Consider the following 20,805-nt stretch of genomic DNA (forward strand, 5'->3'; position numbering starts at 1 on the left):
ATAGTTTCGCACATGTTATATAAAGTTGACATCCAAGATTTTTACAGAATTATCAAAAAGCCTTGCAATAGATCACTGCTTAATTCTTAAGACAGACGTGTTTAACAAAAGGTTTTTTGTTGCAGTTTTTTTACTGGGCCTCAAATACCATGGTATTTCCTAAATGTCTTCATATCTCGCCAATTGTTTCGCTTATCTATATGCATGTATACTGCGTTTGTAATGATTTCTTAATATCTTCGATAAAATGTATGTAAATATATAGACGTGATCGAACTATGCAAAGAGTTTGTCATAGAACCAATCATAGTCGGAATCGATTTTGAAAACGACAGAAAAAGTACATTGATCTTGTGAAATGGAAAGTTATCGGTTCTATATTCGATCTAGAATTAAATTCTTTATCGATTAAACAAAAAATTACATTGGCTTTCATAAGTCAAATGCACCTTTTTATCGTTTTCAAAACCAATTCCGACAATGATTGAATTCTATGACAACCCCGAATAAGGAATAATTTCGGTTGAAGCAACCAATTTTTTGTTATTCCTTCTAAAATGTTGTAGCCACAACAGTAAAATTCGGTCACCAAGGCAGAATCATTCGATTGGCAACAAATTCGGTTGCTACACACAGAAAACAGATTCGTGATAGCAACCGAATTTGTTGCCAATCGAATGATTCGGTTGTACACATAGAATTTTTCGGTTCTATCAACAGAAAGTCAGTTGATAAAGAAGAATTTCAGTTGAAGAAACCAAACTTTTGTTACTCCTTCTAAAATTTTGTAGCCACAACTGTAAAATTCGGTCACTAAGGCAGAATCATTCGATTGGCAACAAATTCGGTTGCTATCACGAATCTGTTTTCTCTGTGTACTACGAATCTGTTTTCTTTGTGTATACTTAAGAAGTTGCCCATAATAATGAAAATTTGTCGAAAATTCAATGTACATACATATGTATGTCGATTTTGGGGTAATCTCATATATTTTAAGTAGATTTATCTTTTTTAAGTGAAATATGCAAAAATATGATATATAATGCAAAATCTTTTTGCATATTTTGCACTAACAAATCGATGCCAAAATTCTTAAAATAGCCTGATACCTATAAATGACTAACACCTATTTTTACACGATACACAGCAAAAAATATGACATTGCATACTTTTGTTTGCCCTGATTATTTATTACTTATGTGACAGATACACATGGCACGTATGATTTATTGTGATAAAGAGTTCAAATTACTCATACGACCTAACAAAAAATTTAAAACAAACATACACTCTTCTGGTAATTTGATACAAAGTTCTTATATATTTTTAACAGAAGAAGAACAACAACAATTCAAGTTCAAAAACCAAACACTCAATATTTCTGTACTATTTTACATTGTTGTATCTTTTGTATTGTTATTACTGCCTCAAATGCTGATAATCCATTCCGCCTAACGCAACAAATTTTTCCATGTCAATTTAAACTACTGGCACAGAAATGACAATAAACCATAAACATACAAAACAATTCCACCACCAACGAAATAGAGAATGAGAAAATGTAAAATAACAACAAAAAACACACAGCAACATGAACACTAACTATAGATACCAAGTGAAACAAACGAAAGAATATCAACCCCTGAAATGTAAACAGTTTTCATAAATTGGAGCAACCAACACAAACAGTTGAGAGTCAAAGTCAACGAAAAACATGTTAAAAACAAAATATGAAAAACCAATTTGAAAAGTAAACAAAAACACAGACGACCACAACACAAATTAAGTAAAACAACGAAACAAGAAACGACAAAATGCAAACGAACACGACACGAATACGACGAACTCGAACAAGATTGTAACAATAACCTAAACGAACAAATTTTCCTTTGAACCCACATACTGGCATGTACTCACACACAAACTGCCACGTACATACATACGTTTGTTTATGTAGTCAACGGAAAAGAGTTCTGCAGAGGGAGATAACAGAACAACAACAACAAGAACAACAATAATAAATGAACACGACTTTTAACAAGTGCCTCCATATACAAACTCGATAATAATAATTAAATGCGAGAACGAGTGCAATAAAATAAACAAAAACAAAGAATAGGCACACATTCCATTTATTTTTCTATTATAAATATTTAAATTTAATATGTATTTATTTATTGATACATAATGTAGAATAAAAATATTTTGTTAGAAAGTGTCCGCTAAAAAGCACATACTACATATTCATATTCAAAATTTTATTTCAATTTTTTAGCACTAAATAATTGTTAGCGAAAAAGGAACAATTTCTTTGAAAATTCGTTTTCAAGGTAAATTGTAATTTGTTTTAGTTTCCACTAATAAACTGAATCCTATACATTCTTTATTAAAGGAATGGAAGTAAATTATAAACTTATATAGTAAGTTTAGCAACTTTAGCATTTTATATATTATTTGCAAATGTTATTTTCAAATATTTAACAAATTTCAAGCGCCTGTACAGTAATTCGTCGGCATATATTTTAAAGATTCGAAAAACATACAAGTTTGAAGAATATCGTTCCAAGAACTCACATGTCTTCCATTTATTATAAACAATATTATTGAAAAATTTCTGAAGCTTCGTCATAATTATAATTATGTATATCTTATATATAAATAGGCCACACGTTTTTTTGTGGTACACTTTTAAGTATGTTATTGTCCATCAATATTGATGAAACATATATGGTTTAACAGGTTATTTTTACTAGATATGCACAATATAAAAAACTATTTAAAAATTCTTTCCATAAAATTGGTAAAAAGCGTTTTAAAGTGCTCGAATTTCGGCCACCAGGCGATCCTAGTATTTATAAATACTTGTAACCAAAGTAAAACAAGTAGTCCAACTCTTTGACAACAGTACCTAACTCTAAATATGTGTTTGTAAGAAAAATCTATAAGTGTTGGCGTCTTTTTAATTTTCACCAGACACACAGAGTTCTATAAAAATGTTTACACCCTAACTATGAAAGAAATTTTAAAGTTAACTTTTGTTAAAGTCGACTTTATTTTAAAATAGAACTTTTGTTTTTATTTGAAAAAGCTTCAAAACTTTTTCCAATATATACATTCAAATAATTGAAAATATTTTTCAATGAATGTAAATAAAAAAAGGAAATTTCAAAAAAATAAAAAACAAAATGTACATAAAAGTTCAAAATAAAAAGCTTTTTTTAATAAAAAAACAACATTTTAAATTAACAATTTGAAAATTGTTTTATAGTACGAAATCTAAAATAATAGTCCACTTTATGGACTTAAAATCGACTTTAAGGCTTTTATAGTTAGGCTGTTAAATTTGAATGTAAATTAAAATCTACCACAAACAAAATAAAACGTCAAAATTAATAAAAATATTTTTTTTAGTTTGTGCGAAATGGACGTGCATCGGAAAAGAAAAAGTGCTAAATGTGTTGAAAAAAATTATAAAATAATGTGTGTTAGTGAATTTAAGTGCATTAAACTTTATTTATTCGACAATTTATAATTAAAAATTCGAGACTTTTGATGTGTTTAATTCTCTCACAAGGGTGTTGAATTCACACGGAACCCGTATATGTGAGAGAGTAATTTTAAAAAATTGAGAGTCGGACTACATGGTATACTTTGCTTGTAACCAACATTATTTACACCAGGGAAGCGCAAAAAGAGAAATTGTAGTTTGTGTGCATGTATGGGTTAAAAATAAAAAATTCGCAACAACATCAAGCAACAAAATGAAATATTTGTATTTTTACGCTATATTGTTTGCAACTAAATGAGTTATTTGTATTTTTTACGCTCTTGCTGTGTGTTTTGTTTACTTTCCGGCTGTGTACGTGTAAATTCACGAAAATGTTCGTAATCTCAACAATATGAACGCCTACCAATGATTTACACAAAGGTTTTGAAAATATACATTTTCATATAATGAAAGTGTCAAAGTCTGAGTATAATTGTTGTGATTGAACAATATTACTAATACCATAGACTAACATAGTCCCGAATCAGCTGTTTTTAGCAATATGGCGAAGACAAACAAACAAATTACGAAAAATTAACAAAAGAAAATGTATAATAAACCACGAAAGATTTAAAAGAGGGACAAACATATAAAAAAAACAATCATATATCTCATCTCACACACTCATAGAATTTTTACTACATTTTATTTTTTCTCTCGCTCTAAGATCGCCCTTAATGGCGGAATTGAAAAAATGGTAAAAAAAAAAATATTAACAAAACCATACGGTTCGAAATTACTTTTTTGACAGCTGTCATTGGTCTCTTACCTGGGTATCTGTGACTAATACGCTTCCAATTTTCTTTAGTTTTATAAATACTGCTTCGAAAACTTGTTTGTTAATAGTGTAATTTTCGTTTTCTTTTATTAGTAGTTATTCAAATTTATATTTAATCAACTAATATTTGCTTTGAAAAATCAAAATCAAGATTATTCAGTTAAGAATTATAAATATGAAGAATCAAAATGGTTGATCGATTTATCGCACATCCCTATTTTTTTAGAAATTTTTTATTTTGCAAAAGTTTTTATCCAAAATATTGAAATATTACCTTACACAGTCAAAAAATGAGTAATAAATGGACATTTCCATTATAGCGTGACATTTGTACGACAAAACGTTGAAAAAAAACATACTTTTTTTTAATTTCAATAATTTATATTCGTAAATGATTTTCGAAAGTTGGCGTTATATGGGAGCTATGACCAATAATGAACCGATCGTCATGAAATTATGTCGCGTAATTTAAATTTTCGGTCTGGCTGAACTTTTCGGTGGAAATGCATAATCTGAATGTTCTAAACTGCTGATCCGATTTGAAAATGAGTTCGAAAAATGGCTAAATTTTGACAGAAATGGAGCGTATTGCTTTTAATAATTCTCAAAAAAATCCCAAATATTGAAAAATCTGACAAAAGGTTAAAATAATGTCAGCTTCTGTCAACAAATTCCTAAAATGCGCAAGTTTTTAACAATGATATACAAAATACCGCTAAACTACAAAAATAATAGTTGAACAAATAGTGAATTTTAAATCCAACAAAGTAAAAATGTTACCATCCACACCGAAAGGGTTAATGCCTATGTCCTCGTACATACATTATTCTGCAATCGGACTAGTAGTTTAAAAGATTCAGATTCCACTGTACGTACGTTCTTAATAGATACACACTCCTATCAAATGTATGTCATAGTTTACTACAGATAAACATAAATAACTAAATATGTAAATATATAGGTACCTACATACAAGGTATAAAAAGGATTCCATACAAAAATTATAGCAAATGTGAAAACATTTTATTCAGAAAATGTAAAGAGCATACAATATTGTTGTTATTTTTCTCACTTCATAAATATTTCATGGGGGCACAATTACACAATTTATTTGTAACAACAAAACGCTAAAAATTATAGAGAATGTCTAGAATGGATTGCTATTATTGAATGGATAGAGTAATGGAAATGTACATGTAAACATGCCTATATATCGAGGGTATATATTCAAAACCGTCTATCTTGGAAAACACAACTTTTAAGGAGAGCAACAAACAAACTATTTATTTCTATTATTTATGAGATATATTGAAGTCTTTCTTATACAATGTATTTTAAAGGCCGCTAATAATTTCTACATATAATTTATTTTAAAAATGTTGCATTATTGACAAATTTATTAAAGATACACAAATATTCATTTTGTAAAAGAAAATAATAGATATATTACATGTGTATTACAAATTACATACAATTACAATTACAAGAAAACAGATTCGTAATGGCAACCAAATTTATTGCCAATCGAATGATTAATTGAAATTTAGAAATACAATTTTTATAATAAATTTTGGCATAGGGTAAAAGTAGATAAAATTCTACATCACTTGCTGTAAAAATATATTAACTAAGTTGTTTACTTTATTGCTGTTTTTAAAAAAAGTGAAAAATTTAAAATTTTCAACATCAGGTATTAAAGTATACATATCGAGCCCTTAGCGCCAAATTATCATAAGCTACATTTTCTAAATATTTTTTTTATTGAAGAAATTAAAATTTTATGGACCGACTGATATTTTAGTGTTCTCAGAATATCAAAAATGATAATAACTTCAAAAATATAGGGGGTAGGATTTTATCGTAAGTCAATATTTACATTTTACAGTAAACGAATTTTATCGTAAGCGACACACAGTGGTATATAAAAAATACAGAGAAATAAATCTATAACTTCTATATGGTTAGTCCGGTCTGAATGAAATTTCACATGCGCAAAGAGGAAGTGTATTCAAGTTTAAATTTTGACTAAGGGCCAGATGGGACAACCAGGGCGCGGACAGGGGACCCAAAAGTAGCGTTAAATTTTTAAAATGATCGCATTTCTTCGTTTGTGTTCTGATTTCTAAAAAATTACACATGTAGAATCTCCTCGTCAATAAATACAAAAAACTTCGTCGTACCTATCAATTATTTATTATAGCTTAGGAGATATTCGCAATTTTAACATTTTTACCCACTCTACTCCAGTTGTTTGATAATAACGGATCCAAATATTTCCAGATTTTCTTTAATTTTCCTTAGTTGGACTATCAAGAAATGTAAGTGTCAAATAAAAAAAATTGTTTAAAAATACTGACCTAGTTTGAATTTAATTTTTAAATATTTTTTTTTTATTATTTAAAAATTTTCTAAGATGTATAAGGAATTTATACTTTTTGATCAAATATTTCCAATGAAAAAAATTTGAAAATGTTTGATACCGAGAGGACCAGGTCCATCCAAAAAACGCCTATTTTTTAAGTAAAATTCAAATTTAGGGCAAAAATTCTCAAATCGCATAGTCGATATCAAAACATAATAACCCATTTTAGATGGCCCAATATGTTCTTAATTATTTTGTAAATAATTATAGACAAAAAACTAAAAAAATCTCATTTTTGGGATTTTCAAAACTTTTTTAGGAATTGCGGGATTCACGATAACAAATTTAGAAATTGGTTTTAATTTTTCATTTTCAATACAAAAATCTATATAACTGTAAAATTTCATAAATAAAAATTTAATTTCAATTTTAAAATTTTGTATTTCTGTTGTTTTTTGTCATATTTTTCAAAAAAGTATTCCATGCATTTTTCAATTTCAAAAGCTAAAAACATTTTTGAAAAATAGAAAAAATTCCCTATCCACTGATATATAACATGTCTATCTTATGTTTTTTACGTGGCAATTTAATTAGGGAAAACTTAATATCTCGCAGAGAATTTACACTGCTATTTTCATTCATATTCAAAAATTTAGAGACTTAAGGAATTTGTGTGAAACAGAAGTAATCCCTCAAAGATATTATCAGGAGCATATTAATATGAAAAGTGATGATAAAATTGAGGACACGCTTGCAGAAAGCTACAAAGATGCTGATAGACACTGAAATTTGATAAATGTATTTTAACTATTCTAATGTATCTATTTACTACATGTAACTATTTTTAACTTAATAATTTATATTTTTTTGAATTCATTAATATTTAATTTAAATAAATTCAAAACATAAATACATATATATATAGAATTAAAATTATTATCGCTTTAAATCAAAATAAACAAGAAAAATATAAATATCGTAAGCGACAAGTTTTTTCCATAAAAGTAGCCTAATATAAAAAAATATATCGTAAACGCCATAATTAATGCACAATGTGAACAAACTATAATTTTTTTGCTGCCAATAAATAGCTTGAACGAAATTATAATATATCTCATCAAAACATTTTTAATTCTATGTATAAATTTCAAAATAATCAAAAAAAAACTTCTCCTGTAAAATTTGTGTTTTGTCGCTTAAGATATTTTGGCGCTAAGGGCTCGATATAGTTTTTTGTTTTTTTTTTTTATAAAAATTTGTATGTGTATATATTTTTAATATTTTTTTTAAAAAGGTCCAAAATTGGGATAATTTCCGCATTTAATGGGCCACAAGTATTAAGTTAGTAATAGTCGAAATTAGTTTTATAGATTTTAGAATAGTATAGGATATCAGCTTATATTTAAGAAAAAAAAAGTCCAGGCAATGCCCGGCACCACCATAGTGGGGAGGGTATTATACGTTTGTGCAGATGTTTGTAACGCATAAAAATATTAGTCTAACACCAACCTTAAAGTATACCGATCGACTTAGAATCACTTTCTGAGTCGATTAAACGTCCGTCTGGTTGGCTGGCTGACTGGCTGTCCATGTAAACCTTGTGTGCAGAGCACAGGTTGCAATTTTGAAGATATTTCGATCAAATTTGGTACATATTATGTTTTCGAAGCCAATTGAAACTGGCTGAAATCGGTCCATTATTTCACCTAGCCCCCATACAAATGTACTTCCGAAATTGGACTTTATCGGTCATAAATGTTTAATTTATAAATGTATCTCCACAAATTGCGCTCCAAATATGTTTTATATATACAAAATTCATGTCACCAAATTTTGTTACGATCGGTCCATAATTAGTCATAGCTACCATATAGACCCGCTTCCGAAAATCACTTTAACGCACATAAATCGCTTAAAAATGTTGGTATGCTCACAAAATTCAACACAGTAAACATTCATATATACATAAATCACACGACCTAATTTCATGGTGATCGGTCCATAATTGGTCATAGCCCCCATATAAGGCCCACTTCCGAAAATCACTCAAAAATATAAATTATTGAAATTTTTAAAGAAAAATGTTTTTGCTCTTTTACTTAGTGTAGGGTATTATATGGTCGGGCCTGACCGATCATATTTTCGTACTTGTTTTATTTTCATTTTTGTGTAAAAACTCTGGTTGTCATTTATTTAACAAGACCAGAAAATGATAACTACGATGAAGGTAGTGATGATGATAATGATGAAGAAGATTATAATAATGATGATGAAGATAATGATTATAATGAAGCTTATGATAATTGGGATATTTGTGGTGAATTTGAAAATGCAGAATAATACAAATATTTTAATATATTTTTTATTAAGAAGGTAAAACGAAACCCAAGATTTCCCCAAAACTTTTAAATTTTTTTATTTTTTCAGATTAATTTTTACATTTACTGAATTTAGTGAAAGAAAAACTGGATACAAATATATACTACTAGAAATACATGTTCTTTAAATTTATTTTGATTTCAAAGTTATAGCCAAAATTATATTTTTCCAAAAAACAAAAAACGCCTAACACGTTAACATTTTTTTTTTTCCATTTTTTTAAAGCTGTGTTTTTATGTATTTATAATTATTCATTACTAAAAAATTATAATATTCTCTTTTGTGACTTTTTTGAAAAAATTTGTAAATTTAAACAATTTTGTGAAAAACAAAAATTGGATTTTAAATTAAATTTATACTAATATAAATACATACAATAAATTTATAATTTGAATTTTTTAATAGCACATTAAGTATGCTTTAATTTCCAATTTTATTCAATAATTTATCGGTTTCTATTCCAAAGTTACAGCATAAATTGTGAACAAAGGCATTTTTTCCAAAAAACAATAATGCGCTTAAAGGGTTAAAATTTTTTTTTTTACCTTTTTTTCTAAAATACTGTATTTTGTTTATAATAACTCATCAATAAAAAAATATTTTATTTTAAAACTACGGCTTCTATGAATTAATCGCAACTGTGCTACTGTAAAATTCGATCACCAAGGCAGAATCATTCTATTGGCATATAATGATATTAACATAAATTTCGACATAAGTCATATAAAGTTATAAGAAATTAATCACTATATCGAATTTCGTAGAGTTCGGACCATAACTTATTCAAGTCCCCATAGTAAGCCAAATTAAAATATTGATGGTGGTTAATACAAGATGCTGCACAGCCAAATATAACACTCATACTTGTTTTATATTCGTATTATTCAAAGTATAGGGCTGTCAAAAATAATCGCTCATAGTCAACGCGAATTCATTAATAAACCTGTGTAAAACTCTGTCAATGCAAGTGAGACTTGCTGCTCCCTGATTGAAATTAAAAAATCTGGCTCCGTTAGGATTTGAAATCTCTGAAATTTGTTAATCACGTAAAATCCCGGGATTTCGGAATTGGCATCATTGCTTAATATTTTACCACAAAAAAACTAATTTTCATGAAAATCTAAGATAGAGGATATTGAATATAGTCCCTCGATATGTGTTTAAATATCAGAACGTATGGATGGATACCAATGTATGAGAGTGTTGTGTGTGTTTTTTTGTGTTTGAACGTGAGCATTATTAGATGGCAATTATAAATTGTATCCTTTAGTGCTTATTCTTGTTTGGTTTTCTCATCATTCATTAATGGATGTTTTGTATCTACTGACACACTTTTTTCAAGCTTTTATGTATCTGTGTGTTTGTACAAACACACACTGTCACAGCACACTGACTTACTAACAAACATATTGCACGAGTTGTATTCGCAATCGGTTTAAGTACCAATGTCGGTTGGTTGGGATGGTGATGGTGATGATGTGATGTTTTTAAATACCTATAGATACACTCACTCGAATACATACACATTCTGTTACAATGGATTACTTTCATTTAATGGAAAATCATTTTTCATCTTTTGTGAAAATTTATTAAATTTTTCATAAATATTTTTATTTCCCTCAGAGAAACACACAACAACAAAAAACACTTAATGAAAAATTCTTTTTCCATTCAATAACAAATAGTTGCCAAAATTTATTATAAGATTCGTTTTTTCGTTTAAATATTTCATTTTTGGAATACTGTATACACATTTTTCATAACATAACATAACATTACATCGTATATGTAGTATTATGTATTTTTATACATAAAGTAATACATACTTTATTATTATTATTATTATTTTAAATACCATAAAATTTTGCACATTTCTTTTCTTTTTCATCACTCACCAATTCAATATTTTTCAGATTTTTTTATTATTTTCTTTCAATTAAATTCCACAAACAAAGATTTATTTCAAAATATATATGTATGTTTTAATATGTAGAGACGTATTATGTATTTCGATTTTTCGTTTTGTTTATTTTAAAATTACATACACAATAAATTTGTTAATTTGTTTTTATTTTTCTGTTATTTTCACAATATGTAATTTCATAAATTTGTTTTCACAATTCCCGTGCTTGATTCCACTGCGTGCAGTTCGGTGTGACCGTTGAAAAACGTATACAAGAATTTTTCTGTTGTTGCTGATTTCGAAGTTGCTTAATCGCACAAAATACAAAATAAACGAACGACAGGCAGACAGACAGACACTCTCATACAAAAGAAAAAAAAGCGAAAAGTCAACAACAACAAAAATTAATAAGAACAATTTTTGTGTATGTTTTTGTTTTTATTCGTGTGTTGCTTGGAAAATTCGGAAAACTGTTTCTGTATCTAGAAAACAAAACAAAGTGCCTGCCAACCAAGTTGCTTAACCACTCTCAATCATTCATTCGTTCGTCCGTCCGTTCGTTCGTTCGTTTGTGAAAGCGAAAAAGAAAAGTTCTCAATGAAAGTTCGGCAAATGTTGATGCAGTCAATAGACCTGCGCATAAATTATTTTCACGTTCATAATATCACAATATTTATGTGTTGTTCTATCAAAAGTTTTACAATTTCATCCTTAACAAAAGTCGTTGGCTTGTTTAAATGAACTTTTCTTCTACATGTAATTTAACGGTTTTTTTTTGAATTCTCAAAGATATGTATATGTAGATAGGAAAGCTTTAGGGATGACAAACGGTGCTGGATTTGTCAATCCCTGTATTCGGGATTTATTTATTTCGAGCTTTTTGTTGTGCATTAAAAAGAATATTAAATTTAACCGATTTATTTCACAATTATGTACATATCGTCTCCTAAAAAACAAAAGGGCCAATCAACACTTTTTTAAATTTTACAGGAGAGACAAAAAACATAATAAAATTAAAAGTCTGTTCCATGATACAATAATTGTAGAAGGTTGAATCACTAGGGAGAGTTTTCAATATTTAGCCCTATAACCTCAAACTTTGATTTTGATTTTTTTTGTTATTTTTATATATATAAAGAGGCGTGGCATTATCCAATTTTTACATTATACCGCTAATACCATCTATATATATATAAACAACTTCTGGACAGATTTTCTGAAATTTTCAGGGAATCTTCAGAATAACCCAGCGGGTAACACTGTAAAGTCAGATTTTTGATATTCGGTCGGTGGGCGTAGAGGTGTGTAAAAATCTAATTTTTACATTATACCGTTAATGCCATTATATATAAAAACAGATGTGTGTATGTATGTTCCATATGGACTCAAAAACGGCTAGACCGATTTTGATAACATTTTCACGGAATCTTCAGAAAAGCATAGCGGGTAATACTGTAAATACTTTACATAAATACTTTTAATAAAAAATAAAGGTTTTATTCAAATAAAATTTGTTTTCGAAAGGGCATCTACGTCTAGAGTCGCAGAAACGGGAAGAGAACGAGAATCATGGCTTCAGCAAATGCGTCGCAGTGCATCTTTATCGAGTGCTGCAGAAACACCTCAACAGCATATAGTTGTTCGCTCCCGAATGGCTCGATCAAGAGAAAGAATCGATTTAAAGTTGCCCGGATTTTATTACAATAAGTATGATGACTACAGGAATCACAAGGATGTACTAATTGGCGCAATGAACAAACATTACTTACATTGCAGCATTTTGAAGTTCCCTAAGGAATCCCCGGGAATGTGCTGTTCGAACGGAACGAAGTTATTCTGCCACCAGTTATTGAGCCGTCTGAGCTGCTACTAAGTTACATTTCCGGCGCCAATCCTATTTCCAAACACTTCCTTCAAAATATCCAAAAGTACAACACATGCTTTCAAATGACGTCGCTTTCATGCCCACCTTTAAAGTTAAAGGCCAAATGTACCACAGATTTGGATCATTGCTCACGCTTCTAAATGACGATACGAAAAATTCCAATTAATCCCTCCACAAATGAGATTTCATTTCCGGACTTCTGCCAAATGCAAATAAATATTCAAGACGTTGTCGACAAAGTATTCCCAAGACTTACAATGAACTACAACAATTCGGATTGTCTGTGGGAACATGCAATTTTGGCACCAACAAATTATGATATTAACAAGATCAATAAGCAAATACAATTGAAACTGCCTGGCAAAACAATAAAATACAAATAGATTGACACAGTAATGAACGAAGAACAAGCCGTCGATTATCCTACTGAATTCATTGGATCACCGACTTTGTCCGAAACTGTATATTAAAATAGACATCCAATATAAAACAGATATTTTCTAAGGGCCAGCAACGCGGACCGGGTTCAGCTAGTTTTTTATATTTTCTTTTGTTTGACGTTACAAGAATTTGTATCATGGTCTGTTCTATAAATTTAATTCTACCACAAATAAAATTAGTGTCAAAAATAAATAATTTTTTTTTTTCATTTGATCAAAATTAACGTGTATCGGAAATAAAAGTGTCCTACAAAGTATTCAAAAAATTTGCAAATATTATGTAGAAGTGTAATAAAGCCGTTCGGTCTATATTTAGTTGTAAAAACTAAGTAAAAATTCCAAGTATTTTTATGTGATAATTCTCTCACAAGGACGATGAATTCACACTGTACCCGTATATGTGAGAGAGTAGTTTAAAAAAAAAAATAGAGTGTCGGACTACTTGTTATCAGGGATGATAAAGTCAGTACAATTGTACTTTTTTCAGTACAATTAACTCATCTGTGCTGTTTTTTTATTTTCATCACTAATCATAAATTGTTAAACATAAAGATGGCAATCATGTTTGCAAAACGAGTAAAATGCGCAAACCATATACAACAGCCTTCCGAGAAGCATGGACCAAAGTATTTCCGTGGATTATTAAAGACGGGGCCAACAAAAAATGTGGTATTTGTAAAATTTCTATTGCAGGTGGAATAACACATATAAAACGACATGAGTCTTGTGATAGTTGCATTAGAAAAATGAATGCAGTTAAGACCACACGAAAAATATAGTATAATTTTGTAAAAAAACAACCACATGTCCTGTGGCAGAATCCGCTAAAAAACTAGAAGTTATGTTAAGCTTGTTTGTTGCGGAACACAACTTACCATTTTCAATTCTGGACCATCTAAACAATGTTATTAAAAATGGTGTGACGGATTCACAAATTGCTAAAATGTTTACAATAAACAGGCCAAAAGCTCAAAAAATCATAACTAATATTACTGGTCCAGAAAATAGTAACGAAATAAGTAATTTTTTTAAAGAAAACTATTATTCGTTAGTAATTGATGAAAGTACAGATTGTTCAGTTTCTAAAAATTTGGCCATAATAATAAGGATTTTTGATGATCGATGCCGCGATCGGTTTTTGGAATTGGCTCCAATCGAGGATTCTAGAGCAAATGGAATATTTTACGCTACAGTACGAATACTAAATAAAAATAATATTCCATTGGACAATATGATTGGTATTACCAAAACTGGTAAAAAATATTGTTTTGCGTTTTAGTACAATTAGGGTAAAAAAAGTATAATTTTTTAATGAATAATGTACTATTTTGAAAATGTCATTTATCATCCCTGCTTGTTATACTTTGTTTAACATTCGCTTTACCAATACCCACCAGGGTGACCTTATCGGATTTATTAGCTTAATAATTTTTTTAATTTTTTTTCGATATTTCGTGATTTTAAAAGTGGAGGGTCATTTGGACCTAGTGTTTATAAACCGGTTAACCGAAAAACCGGCTTTTCTTCGAAATCACGGTTTTTTGAGAACCGGTTAATTTAAAATGTTGATTTTCGGTTAACCGGTCTATCCGGTTTTTATCACTCGGTTAATCGGTTTTTAAAATTTGGGATAAAATTAATAAATCTCATGTTTTTGTGCATTTTTAATATTCATTGTATACACATTATTGGTCTGATTTGAAACCTAAAGTGCTGATTAACAATACATAATTTTGAACTGATGGGTGTAAATATGTCCCTCAAAATTCACTTTTTATATTCTCATGTGGATTTTCCCGGAAAACCTCGGACACATGAGTGACGAACATAGAGAGCGTTTCCATCGAGATTTGAAATTTTTCGAGAGGAATTATCAAGGTTTTTGGGATCAGAATATGCTTATTTTTGCAAAAAAAATGGCGGGATTTTCAAAACTTACGCTGGACAAAAGATAATAAATTATTCCGCAAATATCTTAACACGAGCGGAGTTCACGATTAAGTGCGAGTGGTCTTGCATCATTGCAAATGCAAAATTTTAAAGTTTTTTTTGTGTATTTTGTTATTGGATTACGGTAAAATTTTGCATTTGCAATGATGCTAGACCATTCGCACTTAATAGGGAACTCCGCTACTGTATTTTCCCAAATTGTAAATTTACGCAATAATGTATAAATCTTATAATAGAGTTAAATTAAAGAAAAGTTCTTCCTGTATAAAAAATACGTAACATGTTTTGTTCGTTTGTTTGCTACTTTAACTTGATTTGGAAATTTTCCATACAAAAAAATTAAAAATATATTGGAAAATATTTGGAGCCAAAATAACTGCACATTAGAGTGACAATCAGTTGTATGAAAAAAAATGTTTGTTAAAATTTTGAAGAGTGCCGGGTGGAATATTGTGATACTAGGCCTAAATGTTAAGTGCTGAAAATTTGAGCCAAATCGGACAACGATTTCTGGACGCGCATCGAGGTCAAAGTTCAGATATATGCAAAATTTTACTGTTAATATGGAATAAATAGGTGAAACTCGTTAACTTTCTGCATTGTTTTCTAGAAATGTGTAGATTTATTTATATTAATGAATATTACATTAAAAAAAATTTTTTGGAAATTAACCCTGTATCTCCTTTGGTTCAAAATGACCCAAAAACTGTATTATCGCCAAAATTAGAGAAAAATGAAAATTTTTCAGTTTTTGAAAAAAATTTGCTACTAAATAAATGCTTTTGCAATTGAATGCAAAAGAATCGAAATATGTACGTAATTATCGTTATAATGAGATATAAATTTACAAAATTTGACTAAAAAATTTTAAAGTTATTACAAATTCGCCAGACCATTAACGTGTTTCAGGCCACTTGAACAAAAAATTTAGGAACAAAATTAAGATATTTCGAGAAAAATTAAAATAAAAGCTCATTTTTACATAAAATATGTCCATATTTACTTGTGTATGAGTTTTTGTCTTCGTAGGATACCGTTAACCTATTCGCAGGTATAAACAAAAAAATTATTTCTTTTAACGGCTGTTTCGAATCTCCATTTTTAAATTTTTAAAAATTTTGTTAAACAAATTTCAGAATTTTTCGATCATCACATTGGGATTTATTGAGATCATAACAGGGAATAAAAAGATGAAAAATTTATATCAATACCTCTTACTGTTTTTCTGTACCTGCGATTTAAATTTTGCAATTTTCAAGAAAAACTAATTTTTTGTCCATATTTTGGCGAATGAGCCCAATTTTATTACTTTTTTTTAAGTAAAACCTATTCATAATATTATAGTTCTGGTAATTTTAAATATGGTCTGAAAGTTTTACTAAAATCGGAAAACGTTAACCTTTAAATCGTGAAGGTCAAATTTTTCAATATTTGGAATTTCTAATGAAAAGATAACGAAATGTTATATATTTTGTGCCGATTTTAATGAAACTTGCGGAAACTATACATTGGGGTCTATCATTTACAACAACAGTGCAAAAGTGGATTTTAACCTTTAAGAGCACTTGGGGTCAAAATGACTGTGTTTTTCGAGATTTTAAAAGATGAGGGTCATTTGGACTCCAAGTGCGGCTAAGGGTGAATTTCCATTTTTGTGTTTTTATTTTAAATTCTGGACTTTATGTTATATTTTCCTCAAGTTTCATTAAAATCGGCCCAAAATATATATCATTTTGCTATATTTTCATTAGAAATTCCAAATATTGAAAAATTTTACCTTTGACCTTCACCATTTAAAGGTTAACGTTATCCGATTTTAGTAAAACTTTCAGACTATATTTAAAATTACCAGGGCTATAATATTATGAATAGATTTTACATAAAATGTATAACAGTAAAAAAATTGGCTTCATTCGCCAAAATATGGACAAAAAAATAGTTTTTCTTGAAAATCGCAAAATTTAAATCGCAGGTACGGAAAAACTGTAAGAGGTATTGACATCATATACAAGTAAATATGGATATATTTTAAATAAAAATTAGCTTTTATTTTAATTTTTCTCGAAATATTTTAATTTTTTTCCTAAATTTCATGTTCAAGTGGCTTGAGACACGTTAATGGTCTGGCGAATTTGTAATAACTTTACCATTTTTTAACCAAATTTTGTAAATTATATCTCATTACAGCGATAATTACGTACACATTTCGATTCTTTTGCATTCAATTGCAAAAGTATTTATTTAGTAGCAAAATTTTTACAAAAACTGAAAAATTTGCATTTTTCCCGAATTTAGGCGATAATACAGTTTTTGGGTCAGTTTGACCCAAAGGAGATACAGGGTCAATTTCCCAAAATTTTTTCTTAATGTATTATTCATTAATATGAATAAATCTACATATTTCTTGAAAACAATGCAGAAAGTTAACGAGTTTCACCTATTTATTCGATATAAATAGAAAAATTTAGCATATGTCTGAACTTTGACCTCGATGCGCGTCCAGAAATCGTTGTCCGATTTGGCTCAAATTTTCAGCACTTAACTTTTAGGCCTAGTGTCACAATATTCCACCACAAAATTTTTTTCCATACAACTGATTGTCATTCTAATATACATATTTGGTCAATTCACAAGGTCTCTTATCAGTCATAATGTCCTAATATATCACGACTAGGCTGCTCGGCTTAACCAACTCTTAGGTATTCGGCGCAGGTCTCTGCTGGTTGGTTACGATAACACAATAAACATAGCATACAGAGTAGTATTATTTTAGGACATTTTTATTTGAAAAACAATAAAAACCATTGTGAAATATTAGGACATTATGACAATATGACATGATAAAAGACCTTGTGAATTGGCCAATTATGTATATAAATATACATATTTCATAGAATAAGCCCGTGTTACGTTTTCTTTTTTAATTAAATCTTCTTCTAATATATAAAAATCTCGTGTCACAATGTTAGTGTTTGAACTCCTCCGAAACGGCTCAACCGATTTTTATGAAATTTTGTATGTATATTTGGTAGGTATGAGAATAGGTCGTAAAGTAAATTTCTTTCTTTCCTAGGTCATTAGGGAGACCCTATCCAGAATTTATTTATACAATTTGTTGACCAAAAGCTTTTTTTCGCATTTTATTTATTTGGCATTAAAAAATACCTATAACCCCAAGTTTTCATCAACTGACCCTCACCCACCTGTTTTTTAGCCGATATTTAAGTATTTTGTATGAGCAATATCCAAATATCAATATTTACCTATTTTTATGAAATTTTGTACATATTTTTGGTAGGTACGAGAATATTATATTTCATACCGCTAGGACATTAGGATGTCCCTATCCACCCATTTTTTTTAAATATTTTTCGCCAAAAAATTTTGTTTGTATTTCTCTTCATTTGCCATCAAAAATACCTATAATGCAAATTCACTAAGAATACATTCGCTATTTTTTATTTAACAACCAAACTATTCACTAGAAATAATTTGTATGGCAGAACAACGTTTGCCGGATCAGCTAGTTTTATAAAAAATAGCTTTTTAGAACGTTTTTTTCAGTAAATAGAGTTTTAAACAATACATACTTAGAACCATGTACATTTGAATTTACTTCAGTTTTTCACTGGTTCTAATCATGTAAAGAAATTGACCGAAACAAGTAAGTTTCGATGCTTTTTGTTCGATTCCTAGTAGGTATCGACACTTTACTACCGATACAGTATCGTTTCATCCCTACTTTTGAGGCCAAGAACGAATCAAGCCGATATCGCCTACTCTGTTCCAGAGTGAAGCGGGTTGCAGAGAGAACGTTCTGCTTCAATCGAAACAAATAGAAGCCTGACGGGGCAACGTTTGGACTATAAAGCGGATGAAGCAAAACTTCCCAACCACTTTATAAAAAATCATGTTTCAGTTCCAATTCGTATTTCCTTGCTTTTGGATAAATCCTTCTTCCTGCAAACGTGTTGAAATTGCTGATTGAGTAGCTCCCAATGATTTCGCAAGCTCTTGTTGACACAAGTAATTGAACATTTTCAATCACAAATCAGGCGAACAAATCATTCCGTGTGTGGCCATCTTTAGCCACCTCTTTTGTGTCGATGTAAGTGTCGCTTGTAAACATTATCTATTTAACTCACCAGTTTTACAGAAATAGAATAAAGGACTTATATCAAAATTTTCTTTAATCTTATTTCTGTTTCTACTTTGATTGAGTTAGACGAAGTTTACGAGCTAAAGCAAAAAAACAAGTAATAATACTAAAGAATACAACTCTGAAAAAGCTCGTAAACTTCGTCTAACTCAAGTCCAATTTTAGCAACTTTAGCCAAAAACATACCAATTAAATTAAAAATTAAATATAGTCAGTTTAAACTATTATTTTTGCCCTTAAAATGTTGTAATATGATCTAAATACTTTCACATAGTAACATTTTAGTATTTTCTCCTATTCAAATAAATCATCTAATAAAAAAGTTTCAAGGATTTTTGTTTTTTTAGTCGTGGTTGTCATTCTCGTGGAATTGAACACATGTGTTTTTTAATTCTAAGCTTTAGTATGTGTAAATAAACGCTTTTAAGTTTTTGTTTTTATTAAAAGTGTCTCGTCTCCATGTGTCTACTGGATGACCGTAGCTGGGATGGCAAAGTTGGTACAATTGTACTTTGGTACAATTCGATCATGAAAAGTACATTTCACAGTGGCTTAGAAACGTTTTTTTTTTGGAAATATTTCTGTATCTCGGGAGCTATTGGAGATATCGTAAGAAAATTTCACAAGGTTGGAGCTGAGGTGTTTTTGAATTGATTTGAGGTGCTCCTCAGTTGGTCACCACGGGTCTAATTTTTATTTATGATCCAAATAAGCTGAAATTTAAAATATAAATAGTACTTCAGAAATTTGGTTAGAATATCTCAAATAGTTCCCGAGATACCGAATTATTAAAAAAACGTTTCTAAACCACGGTGCAATGGTACACCAATGACTCATTTGGTACAACTTTAAAATTTATTACACCGTAAATATATTGGAATATAATTAGGAATTTCAGTTAGTGTTTTTAATTTAATAACATTTTTTAATGTCCGAATTCGGGAAATTTTTTTTATATGATCCCGGACAACCGGGAATTCCCGAAATATATAATTATAATGTAAATTCGAAATATTAAAGCATAAATGCAAATCTAAAAAGCAACAGTGAAACTGATGATGCGCAAAAACCCATCAAGCAAGCATCACCAAAATGGCTGATGCATTGTCTGCATATCAGCTGATCTGCATCAGCATCGCAAACTAATCACAGATGCGCATCAAATGCAGCGCAGTGATGCATTTCCGAAAAGGCCCATACTCTTAGTGTTATAATCATAACGTATGCATTTAATGTCTAATTAATTACAAAATATAAAGATTTAAGTACCACATAGAAAATGAAAAAATTGTATACATTTATGTACAGTAGCCCAATAAAGTCTACACACAGGAATTCAAATTAAATTTCTTTCATTGAAAACTGTATTTGTAAGTTAAAAGTAATGAAATATATATGTTAA

At 29.3% G+C, this 20,805-nt stretch overlaps 1 protein-coding gene across 1 annotated transcript in view; it reads right to left on the reverse strand.

Moving 5' to 3' along the window:
• The window catches only part of axed (axundead), a 69,314-nt gene extending 58,004 nt beyond the window's left edge, over positions 1 to 11,310 (reverse strand). Inside the window, exon 1 of the mRNA XM_065505455.1 lies at positions 10,962 to 11,310. The gene's annotated coding sequence lies outside the window, so the exon portion shown is untranslated. The remainder of the gene's footprint in view (positions 1 to 10,961) is intronic.
• Positions 11,311 to 20,805: the final 9,495 nt, after the last annotated feature.

Source organism: Calliphora vicina, chromosome 3 (assembly GCF_958450345.1).
Source record: "Calliphora vicina chromosome 3, idCalVici1.1, whole genome shotgun sequence".
Lineage (NCBI taxonomy): Eukaryota > Metazoa > Arthropoda > Insecta > Diptera > Calliphoridae > Calliphora > Calliphora vicina.